The sequence below is a fragment of the Protopterus annectens genome, chromosome 1.part0 (assembly GCF_019279795.1).
Source record: "Protopterus annectens isolate FY-2018-M chromosome 1.part0, PAN1.0, whole genome shotgun sequence".
NCBI lineage: Eukaryota > Metazoa > Chordata > Ceratodontiformes > Protopteridae > Protopterus > Protopterus annectens.
The window spans coordinates 1,147,491,978-1,147,504,809 of NC_056725.1; positions in this window are offsets into that span (position 1 = coordinate 1,147,491,978).

The following is a 12,832-nucleotide window of genomic DNA, read 5'->3' on the forward strand; positions in this document are numbered from 1 at the left end:
CACACAGGTGAGGTGCCAGTTCACTCTGTAGTTCATGTAGAACACAGCCAGGGATACTGTCAGGTCCCATAGAAGCTGTGTGCTATTCTGTAGAAAAACAGCCAAAAAAAAAAAAAACTCTTTTGGAAAATTATTTTCCAAGCAAAAATGAGAACATTTTCCTTACTTTTATTCATGTGAAAAAATGTGAATATTTTCATTAATTTTATTCATGAGATAATGTCACAAGTCCAGTAGAAAAATGCATTTTGCTTTGCAAATGTAGGTTTGTAACATTTGCAATTTCTGTACTTTGACTTCAAATGTGGACAGTGCTTCAGATGTCCACATAAATATAAGCATCTGTGATTAGCAAAATAAATGCTTCTTTGTCCTCTCAACATAGTACTATACCCCATAAACACAATGGTTTAGTAATCAAGTTATACGCTATACTTTTCCCAGGTTTCACTTCCAGCTTTCATTGTCAAGTTCCTACTGATTAATGGCCTTGAAAAGTGATGCTACAATCCACTGTGTCTTCAGACCTCAGAAACAGTTCCCTCATTAGTAACATACTGAACAGTACATGACATGAATGAACCACTGACATTTTCCAGGTTTCCCTAGTATGAAGTAAGCAGTTAAACTACTCCGTCCATTTAGTTTATTTCCTGATTTTCTAATAGAAAATTCCATGAAGATACCCAGGTTTAATTTTTTTAAGAAGACATTTTCCCTTCTGTAGAACATGTGTTTGAACTCTCATTTAAATATTTTATACAATATTACTAGTTTTACCACTGCTGCCAACAAAACAATGCTAGCAAGCAAAGTGTATTATTTGTCTAGGTGATCTGACCTTCACGTTTGTCAAGTGGCACACAAATAGGACTTATGTGATAGAGAAAGGAGAGAGAAAAGATTGTACAAGGTGTAATTAAGATGGACCGAACTAAAGAATGGCAGCAAAGAAATACCTACATAATAGTAAGCCATCTGAAGATATGTATATTTGGTTTACAGGGGGTGGGGGGCATGGACAACTGCTCTGTAAAAAAAACCCAGAGCATTATAAAAATGACCCCTGGGGCTTACAGCACTGATTATGTGTTGCATCAAATATGTTATTTCAACACAAAGTTGACTGTGCATACACTGTATGGTGGCCACAAGGAGAAAACAATATATCCTCAACAAGAAATGAAATATATATTGAGCAATGCACTGCAGAAAGTTGCATATGGGTAAACATGTAAGAGATGAGCAGATGATCTTCCTAAGACTTCTGCAATAATGATCTCCTCCAAAGTTACACTTAGTGTGTCAAATGTCTTGTTCTGTGAGATTACAGAAGCAAAGTCCTTCACATTGCCAACATTATGTGTGGAAAAAAACAGATTAACAATTCAAAGGTATGCCAACATGAAAAGTGCTACACTAGCTGCTAATAGCACTGTTTGCGTGTTGGTCTTCAGATCATTCAAGACAAGTCTCAGTTGAGCTAGACGTATCCATTCATGCTCCCATACACTAGTAAATGACAAAGAAAATATTACGAACTTAAAATTGCAAGAGTAACACTTGCTAAAATTATACACTTATATCTGTAAGCGTATAATGAACAAAGGGCAACGCCTTTAGTTTATGCTATCAAGGTTCCAACAGCCAATAGCAGGATTGGAGAGGCATAAGTGGGTTAAGTACTGCAGACTTAAAAGAAACACAGGCATGAAGTCTCCTGTGCATTTAAACAAGTCTTAATCAGTCATCAGATACTTTGTGTGTGCAAGTAAACAAACTTCACCTTGCATTCATGCTGAACTGCAATGAAAGTTTAACTCCCCGCTAAATAAATCAGCCCAGATAGAAGAGGTTCAAGTTTGCCTTTCTGTAATTACTGACATAAGAGAGTCATCATTCTGCAGCACACGTCTCAACTTTCCATCTCCAAAATGAGGAACACTGTTTCACATAATGTGAAAAACCTAATAACAACTTAGTAACCACTTAAATTAGGAAGCTCGCTGGATGGTTAAAATGTGCTACGTCATACATGTAAAAAGTTATTTTGATTACTTAATATGATTCAGTACTATCTGCAACAGATTCAGTGAAAATAATCCCCAAGTATGAATGTGTGACTGACTCTTTCAAGGTGGAACATCGCGGAACGTGGACTTTTTCAGACCCAAAATGAGGAACGTTCCTCGTATTGAGGTACACTTGAGAAGTATGTTCTGCAGATGCTTAGAACATGTATACTATACCATCTGACTAGCGGGTAAAGCCAGCGTATCACACATTATCCTTTTTAGCGTTAACCCGGACTAACTGGTCTAGCTGGTAAGTAAATGTCTTGCTGAAGAAGAAAACATTATGCACTGAAGACTGGGGGTGAAGGAATCAACCATAGTACAGTACTACAGCCTGTACCCCTGGGCTATAATGCTACTGTAGACCAAACACTCCCAAAGCACTGTGCACTTCTGGTAGTGGGTTTGCCTACACTGTAAATTAATAGGGAACATTCCCTACCTTGTTAGGCAATTGCGCCCATTCATAACACAAGGAAAACGGCACAATCAAACTGACCATTTGCAAATGGCCCCTTTTACAATATGCCGGCACGTATGCTACATAACGCTGTGGCTGAATGGCTTCATGTTGAGAAAACCTGAGACTCTGAAAGAACAACCATACATAGCAAGTCACTGTCACTGATGACTTTCAAGGTGGAGTACTTAATGGTTTCAAGTGGGCCCCTGTAACCCTAACTTTTGCTTTATACACAGGACTCGAGACATTTCTCTGTAAGACACCGAGATGCAGTTCTTCTCAAGCGCGCCAGATGAACCGGTTCATTGTGTCAGCAAAAACAGCACACCACACATACAACCACATTCACCTCCATATTACAAGCGTCAAACAGGCATTTTCTCTCACACATAAGGTGGCTGTCAACCGTAACTAAATGGCACAGCACCGAGCACAGGGCAGTTCAAGAAAGTAGAAAGGGTGTACTTACTACACTCTCGTCACGATATGCTTCAGGATATAAAAAGGGCATTTCTAAGAAAATTATTATAAATGTAGGGAAATAGATTAAGTAAAACTAAATGTATTTCCAATACTTAGACGCTCGAGCACTAGACAGCAGTGCCGTACATGCTACAGATACTCTCACCAAAAGCTTGCTACTCCTGTCACATAGCTACAGTCATGCAAGAAATCATCGAACAAGTAGTGTATTACAAGAGAACAGAAAAACAGAGACGAACAAATCGAAGAGCGCCACCTACAGACAGTACATTTCTAACCCCTGAAGCTGGCAGACTGCTTTTATTATTCGTCCCAACTGGAAAATTAAACATCCACCGTCGACACATTATACATACATGTGTTTACTCAGCAGAACTGACAATAAACAAGTATAGCCATAGTTAATAAACAATCAGGGACAAAATTCAGCAGAATCAGGGACGAATCTAGAAAAAAAAAATCAAATTGGGAACAATTAGGGACATTTTAAAAAATGTAGTACTGTTAACTTGAGATATTGATAGAATAAGAGAATGTGAATTAATTATAGCACATAATGAGAATAGTTTTTGCACTTTCTAAAACCACCAATGACTAAGCCATCATCTCAACTGTACATATTTTCGCAGAATGTCCAGATTTTTGCCTCATATCTTTGGTGCGTTTTTCCTAAAATTGTGTTTTTTCTGGCAAATTAGTGGCAAATCACTAAAGGTTGAAGTTAGAAAATAATGACAAGACATTTGAGTTTCAGATTAAATACCTTCAGAAAATTCATGCTAATGCAAAACCTGTTATTCTAGCAACTAAGTTTGTAAGAACAATATTTAAAAACTGTCATTATTTTTAGACCTTTGTCCCACTTTTAATTGTCCAGATTTCTTGCTGTAAGAGGTTGAGTGGAATGCGCTCTTAATCAATTATTGCTACCCTATGTTATTAGTCCACTACTTCATTTTGAAACAATGACTCCACAACCCCTGCAGAACTATACATCTAAACATGTCATTCTCATGCAGTGACAGGTCTTTGGTCACTCATGAATAACATGATTAGATGATTGGGCAAATGACACCATGCTGATAGCTACTTTTGTTAATCACCTAAAGGTTTATAGGTTTATGAATTACTCAGAGGATCCTGAGTAGCACAGACATGTTAGTCTTGTAGATAAACTATATTCTTGATTCTGCAGTAGTTACACAGCTGTTTGTAAACTGGTGGTGCATAAAGAGCAGTAATAGCACAGTCCATCTGGATTCTGGAATGTCATAGGGGCCTTACGTTATGTCCAATGCTGTTTTAGTGAATGTTAAAGGAAAACTCCAACCTCTCCTACAGTTAAACTAATCCTTTGGTTTCTTTTCTCTCTACAACATAGTTACAGTATTGTGTAGGTACCGAAAACCAGCTTGTACTTTTTAAAACTTTTATTTCCCTGCATTGGAATCAAAGGAAGGGAAAACACACCTACATTTTTTAAGCTTAACTTTTGACATACTTTGCAGAGGAATTTGTCTACGCCTGCATGACATATAATAGACACGGTTAAATATGTAGTTTATACTGTCAGGTACTGCTGTCAGTTTTAGATGGGCATTTAAACCTGCTAATGTCATGAACACAACAGCTGATATTAAAAAAAGAAGGCTGTGGAACTGTTTTCCACTGTTTTTATCGCGTAGGAGAGGAGAACAACACACCCCTTTAAAAGCAAAGCAAAGCAATTAGATCAGTCAGAGGTTTGAAGGCAGTTGCCACCTCTTCTGACAAATTTACATAAGCAGCAACACAGTATTGAAAAGTTAGGCTTTAAATATTGGTTATTCATAACAGTTTACATGTTAAGATAACTTAATGTAGTATTAAAGAGTTCTGTGACACTTAGAGAAAAGTCAGAAAATATTTTTTTCTGGTAAAGTATCAACACATTTATCATTTTCAAGCCCACCCCACAAGACAGAACCACAGAAAGAGAGACAAGTGGTAACCCTATCAATTAGTTGCACTAATAATGTCCATAAAAAGGCCTTTTATAGTTTTTTGTGACATTCTACCAGAGAGGGATGCATATCTGGTACACCCAGATCCATGTTAAGAGATTCCCATTGACTTTGAGATAATCCTTACATTGTTAGTGTGCATAAACATTTTGTAGTCCATGAAGGAAATGTAACCATTGATGGCAACCATAATATACAGCTGAGTTTACTTTAACATTTGTTTGCTATGTGCCCTTGCAATAAAAACATTAAGAAAAGGAAATCAGAAGTACTTAACTGTGTTTAAATGCACAGACACACACACACACACACACACACACACACACACACACACACACACACACACACAGTCAAACATGTGCATTTAAAAACAGTACTGCATCCCACATATAGTATTTTACATGTTACATATATTTTTATGCACTGATAAATACACACACACACACACACACACACACACAGCTATATATGTAAAAGACATGCCCCCGGACTCACTAATCGTCCATGCAGGACTAGCTTAGTCCTGCACAGAAGCGCCCGTGCCTGAGCAGGATGGTAGCACGCCATGCATATTAATGAAGGTGCATTGCCCGGCCTCCTAAGCTTACACGGAGTGTGTACGAGTGCAGGGGGCGTGTCTGAGAGTAGAGCTCTCAGAATAAACATGCCCCTGCAATCTAGAACAGCACAAAGTGGAAATAAATGAGCGAGACCGCTCATAAGTGTCTGCATATCCCCACCAACAGTCCCCCATGTGTACAACAGCAACAGGACATAAAAATCAAAAGAAAAAACTCTTTTTTTTTTTAAACTCTGAGTACATAGGTGTGTGTGTGTGCCCGTTGCTTAGCTACAGTTAAAGCAGCTTAAAAGGCTGAAGAGGATTAACAAGGAAGATATATGCAAATGAAGCAGCACCACAATAGTGTAGCGAGCAGAGCATTCGCCTAATGAGCAGGCATTCCAGGTTCGAGTCCCACTGCAGCACAGTCTATTTTACATGACAAAGCATGGTATAACCAATATTTGTATTGCAAAACCGACTAAATAACATATTTATGAACTGGAGTACTGCAGGGAATGCACATGTGAAGAGTCAGTGTCATAAAGAATAAGGCAGTAGTAAGCAGGTGTTAGCACAGATAAGCAGTAGTAAGTATATGTAAACACTAGTAAGCATGTTTAAGTGCGTTTGTGCGGGGGTAAGCATTGCCTACACAGATTAAGCAAAGTAGAAGTTAACTGAGTGTAAGAAACTATAACCTGAAATAAGCAGTGCTTACCACCATGCAAACCCGCTTACAACTGCTTTATAGTGCCTTAATCAGTCTGTATCCAACGGGCCTTGTTCTGGCCAGCAACAAAATAAATAGCCATGCAAGTCTTGAATCCAGGACCCTATACACCATAGTTCCAGAAGCTATCCACCAAGCCATCAGAGAAGTACAGAAGAATGATGTAGTAGTAAACGTGTCCTCACCATAGTATAACCAAACTGAACTTGTGAAAGGCATCGGTATACAGTCATATGTGCCATAACTGACTACATAACATAAATATGTGAACTAGAGTACAGCAGTAAGCCCAGAAGTGAGATGTACTTGTAATGAGTGTTGAAGTCCCCAATAAAACAAAAGGACCCCACAGAGTGTACGTACACATTAATCAGGGATACTAGGATACATATAAGGTGTAATGAATAATAACACAATGCCAAAAAGGCATTATAATGAATGTCTACTGTAGGCAACAGCAAGCATTACACAGGCCAGCTTAGGAGGTGTGAGCAATGTTTACACCAGCTAACTCTTTGTGCCCAGTGGTATACCCCTTTAAACAATGCCATCCTTAGGTAAGCAGGTTTGCTCCTAGCTTAGCCTTTTCAAAACCAGCCAATCATGGAAAAGTGTGGGAAATCGGCCCTACTTAAACCCAAGAGGCGGGAATAGAGTTCATAAGTGGTCATAGCTTCCCCTTGCAGGCACTATGGCAGTAAGGGGAGAAGCAGTGTGCTTACGGGTGCAGTGCTGGTGCATCCAGGAGTCCAAGGTCATGGTTGGACTCCTAGTTAAAGACCATGCACAGAGACTGCTTCAGGGCCAGTACCAAGACTCCCAATATAAGGTGGAGGCCTGGGACCATCTCGCCCGCGACCTCACCAGTGCTACTGGCATACCCCAAACTGGTGAGCAGGTCAGGCACTACTATGCCGACCTGAAGCGATGGAAGGGGGACCTCTTGGAGGAGTGACTCCAAGAGGCTAGAGCATCAGGGGATGTCCCAGCCTTGTGTAAGTATCAGTCCACTACCTGTTTAACAATTGCTAGCTCAGGTATATCATGGATAGGTATGGCTAAATATTCCTCTTATGTCCCCCACAGCTGCAATGGAACAGGCCGTGAACCAGGAGGCCCACATCATATGCCTGGCACTGTTGCAATGTGAGGCAGGTCAGTAATACTCATGCTTTTACTGTCATAGGAAATAAAAATAAAAGTAGTAGTAAAGTAATTGCTAGTATAAAACCTGTATTGTTCAAGGCAAGTACTGCATACACTAGAGAATATGTCCGGAAGAGTCTCATATTGTTACTATGACAATAAAAGTGTAATAACCTGACAAAACAGGTCCAACTGTTGGACTGTATGTCTATATTCTGGTATCATATGGTAATGCAGATTTGCAATCATGTAGTAGTACTGCAGTATTAAGCACTGTTACCCACACCATGCACCATAATGTGAATGTGTAGGAATGCCTGTATATGACAAGTGTAATCCCCAGAGGCCATTTAGTACAACTGAGAGACGCATAGACAGTAAACAGAGGAAATGCAGACAACAAAACCTGAATACCACATGCAACTGAGATGTGAACTGTTGTTTTATTAGCACACACAGCCACAGTTTGAATCCTGCCAGTGGTAGTAGTCTGCATACAGAATTATACACCACAACTGTACAGATATGTCCAGACTGTCTATTAAAGTGACCCATATCTAATGTCTATCAACCTGTCTCCCTGGGAAATCAGTGGGATGATCCCAGACATATAGGCAGCAAACAGGAAATACAACTGACTGACACACATCTATGACAACAAACCTAGCACACTAGCAACTCCCCAATACCTTATGTGACTAAGAAGCCACGTATGTCCCATTTACACCCCAACCTGTTAAGCTGTGGTCAGAGTGTATACAGTAACAGAGTGAGATGTATGTGCATAATACTAATGTGTAATCTTGAACCTTGTGTGGCAACAGTCAGGTAGTGCTAACAAACATTGCTCCCACAGGTACGTTGGATACAAACACTGGGCTGTGAAATACAGACCAATATAGCCTGTACTGGTACCGCCCACCCTGGTATTGTAGGGGATCTGAGTGTTGCAGTTACTCTGAATAATAAAGTATCACTGGTCACTGTCACCCACACTGTGCTACATAATATAACTGTGTAGGAAAGCATGTATATGTGTGTGTCAGGTCACTAAAGGTGGAAGAGGGCAATATTCTAGATATGTCCAGGCATACCAGCATGTGGTCAACACATGGCCAGAGTCTGTACGGAAAGAGTTGGATAGCATAGTGCAAAACATCAACCTGGAATCTGGCCATATGTGTACAAACAGTTAGTCGGTGTTAACAAACATTCCTTCCACAGGTATACCAGATAAGAGGTGTATACTGCAGATAAAACCGGTTCATGTGTAATGATGATGACAGCCATATCAGTGTCCAGTATAGGTCTATACGGTAGTGTAGAAAGACTTGTAAGGTACAGATAACAGCACTCACTAGGAAAGTAATGTGGAGTACAGGAATATACTACTTGTTAATTGACATCTTTATCTCCCCCCACCTTATCTCCCACAATAATCAACATACCCACCCCAACTGGTATGTACTGATTCTAAAAATGGCCAATCGTTTGATAAATATTCTAATGGTTCCCATGCATGTGCCATATGGAATTATTCCAACACTGTTGGCATGGTGCCATCAATGTACCTGCATGCTGTTCTTATTATCACTGTGGTCCCATATATGCATGTGTTCTGTTTGCTATGTAACTGTTCCGTATCTGGTGTCTGGGTTAATGGGAATATCTATGCATGCTGTTATACCTAACCCTGGAATGTGTTGACTACTACTAACCCATATATGATGTTGAAATCTAAACGCTATAGCACGCTTGGGAAGGCCGGTCCCAACGGACCCACCTGTCCCACCTCAGCTGGCCGAGGCACCGGGCACCAACATGTTTGGGGACCAACCCCACACCTCCCTGTCTGTTGGTCCTCCACCACATTTGGGTGGAACCACCTCAGGGGATGGGGATCACCCCCCCCGGGATTGGGTGCGGACAGGCACCTGTCACCCGTCACCAGGTCAGGGTTGTGGTGCGTAGAGTGATCAACGCCTGGGTCGGTGATCTTCTACGCCAGCTTGAGGGCCATGTGTTGCGATTAGAGAGTCAACCTGGCTCTGCAGCTCAGCCCCCAGCGCAACCACCTTCGGGGCTGTGAAGGTGCAGTGGTGACTACCCATGGGTGGGGACCTCAGTCCCACTGTTACCACTAGGGGGATTGTGGATTTCCAATATCCCAACACCCCTCTTCATCAAGGTGTTTACCCCCCACATGTGTTATATAACACCCCTGTATGCATGTTGTGTGTCTTGTCTGTTAACCTACCCAACCTACCTCCCCAAATATAGCTACTACCCCTACCCATCATCTCACTCCCACCTGAAAAAAAAACAGGGCAATCTGTTCCCACAAAAAAAAAATCTCGCCCCATAAATAGCTATCCATTTTGCAAACATGTCCACTGGACACATGTAATCTGGTCTAATTGGCATCACAACAAATTTTTGTTGTCCTCACTCCTCTCCCAGGGGTTTGAGTGTCCAAATCTACCTCCACATTCAGTGTATATGCACAGCTGTTGCTGTAGAAGAAATGGGCAGCTATGGACCTTCCCTTCACCCTTCCTGCACAACCCTAGTTATTTTCCCTACAGTCTTTCCCTCTTTGTGCCCCTTTTTCACTACTTTCCTATCAACCCTATTTTCTTTTCTTTGAAATAAATTAGCATGGGGGTAAGTTGCACTAAGCACTTGTAAGCAGGTTTAAGCCTGTTTGTGCTGGGGTAAGCAATGCCTACACAGGTTAAGCAATTTAGAAGCTGAGTGTAAGACACTGTAACCGGAAGTTAGCAGTGCTTACCTCCATACAAACCCACTTACAACTGCTTTAAAGTGCCTTAATCACTCTGTATCCATCAGCCAGGGTTCTGCCCAGCAACAAACTAAACAGCCTCTACAAGGCTCGAACCCAGGACCCTGCACACCATACACAAAATGATTTACCACTAAGCCATGGCAGATATACATAACCCTGACGTTTTCACAAACATATCATCCAGCACAATCAGTCAACAGTACAGGAAATGTAGTAATATCATACCACACAACCTCTTAATGCAAGAATTCTGGACAAAGTGTGCCAAAATGTGGGTACAAATAGGGATATACTGCTCTAATACACTTAAAATGTTGCTAGTTACACAGTTATATGTATTAGAACACATATTTTGAAGGAGATAAAGTCTGAAACACAAAAGTCTCAGCACTAGTTACTGACTTCAATCCTGAGGTCATCCATGTCAATTTCCAAGAGAACGAGGTACAGGCCAAAAATATGAGCTGAACATGTATGGACATATGGACAGATATATATCTATAAATGTAAACAGACAGCTATATATATATATATATATATATATATATATATATATATATATATATACATATAAACTCACAAATAATCATATAACATCAATAGGATATAGATAGATAAATATGTTCATATGTATATATATATATATATATATATATATATATATATATATATATATATATATACAGATAGAAATGCGTATTGCATTTCCACATGGGAACAAAATCCTGAACAACTCACTACAACATAACAGATCATAAGCACTGTTAATGGGTGTGGGAGCTCAATGAGGGATACCTGGTAATTAGTGCTATGTTACCCCCCTCCAAAGCCTTAATGGATATGCTGTGCAATACAATATCCAGCACATGCAGTTCTTGACTTCAGAACCCTCCACAACACAGCTACAATGCATTAACAGTAATCCAATTCACCTAAAAATGTCAGGACAATATCTGTAACATATCATGCAGAAAAGTCATTCTACCACAGGGAATGTACAATGTGGAAGGAGTACACATTAAATGCACACATATGTGCAGGTATATATCTATATATATATATCTATATCTATATATATATATATATATATATAAATATATATATATATATATATATATATTTATATATATATATATATATTTATATATATATATATATATATAAATATATATATATATATATATGAGATATATATAGGTACATACACATATACACAGACAAAAGGTATTAGCTGCCATACATATGTAGAAATAGTGTGGAAGTACTGAGTGCAAAGTATATCCCTCTGCTGCAAGCCCTGTAACTGGCACCTGTGAAATGTGTAGTGTGGCAACCATTCCCACAAATGGGAATACTCACTTTAAACATATACCCACTCACAATTCAAAGGACATGACACGTCACAGAGGTATGCATACATAGAAAACCTTTATTTGTGTACTATACAATAATGTATGCCATTACTTACAGCACATACATTTTGAAATATGTAATCAGTGATGAATTCAAGGCCCACACAAAACAGTAGATGCAAGCAATGTGGATATATAACATAGTTTCATAGTTTCATAGTTTAGTACTAGGATATCTGCCCTGGGCCATTTGTAAGCCTAGCCATAGTGATGTGGCTTTTGCCACCCCATGAAATGGTACAAAAATGTACAGAATAAATTTAGAATACTGTGCCTCTGTCTAGTAGTGACACATTGAAGGTCCCCTTATATAATAGAATTAGTTTATTGTGCCCCTGTCTAGCAGTGACACAGATGTGACCCCTGGGGTAAACTTACGATCTCCCATCCACTCATCAAGATTTCTCTTGAAGAGAGTCAGTGAGGGGCTCTGCCTAATATGAACTGGGATCTTGTTCCAAAGCATGGGAAGCCTCTGGGTTATGAATCTATCCCTCCAGCATGTCCTATTCATACTTGTGCCAAGGTTTAAGTCTTTAGCTCTCGTGGTCCTGATGGATTTTAATTTTTTGAGGTGGAGCATGTCCATCAGATCCTGATTGGACATGGCCTTGTACGTCAGGCAGAGATCACCTCTGAGCAGGTGGTATGCTAATGAATAGAGCTGAAGTTTCTTTAGTCTGGCAGAATAAGACATATGTTGGAGACCCTTGATCCTCTTGGTGAGGTACTTTTGTGGTCTCTCCAGCTGTTGCAAATGCCGGGTGAGGTACATACCAAATGGGGCATTGTACTCAATCATGGGTCTGATGAGGGAGGAGTATAGGGGTACAATGACATCCTTGGATCTGGATGTGAATCCCTTCATGATGAGGTGTGCAAGGTAGAATGTTTTTCTAACCACTGTGGCAACGTGGGTGTCAAATGAGAGGTCGCTGTCGACTTGGGTCCCTAGGTCTCTGATTACTTTTTCCATACTTAGTGGGTTGCTGTCTATGTGATAATTTGTGGGTACTTTGTTTTCCCAAAGGGGATGACTATACATTTTTTGGCATTTAGTTTAAGGCCGTGACTCTGGCACCAGTTGTCCGTTTCTGTGAGGCCTTTTTGTAGGATGTATGTGTCCGCTGGTGTATCGACTATGGCACC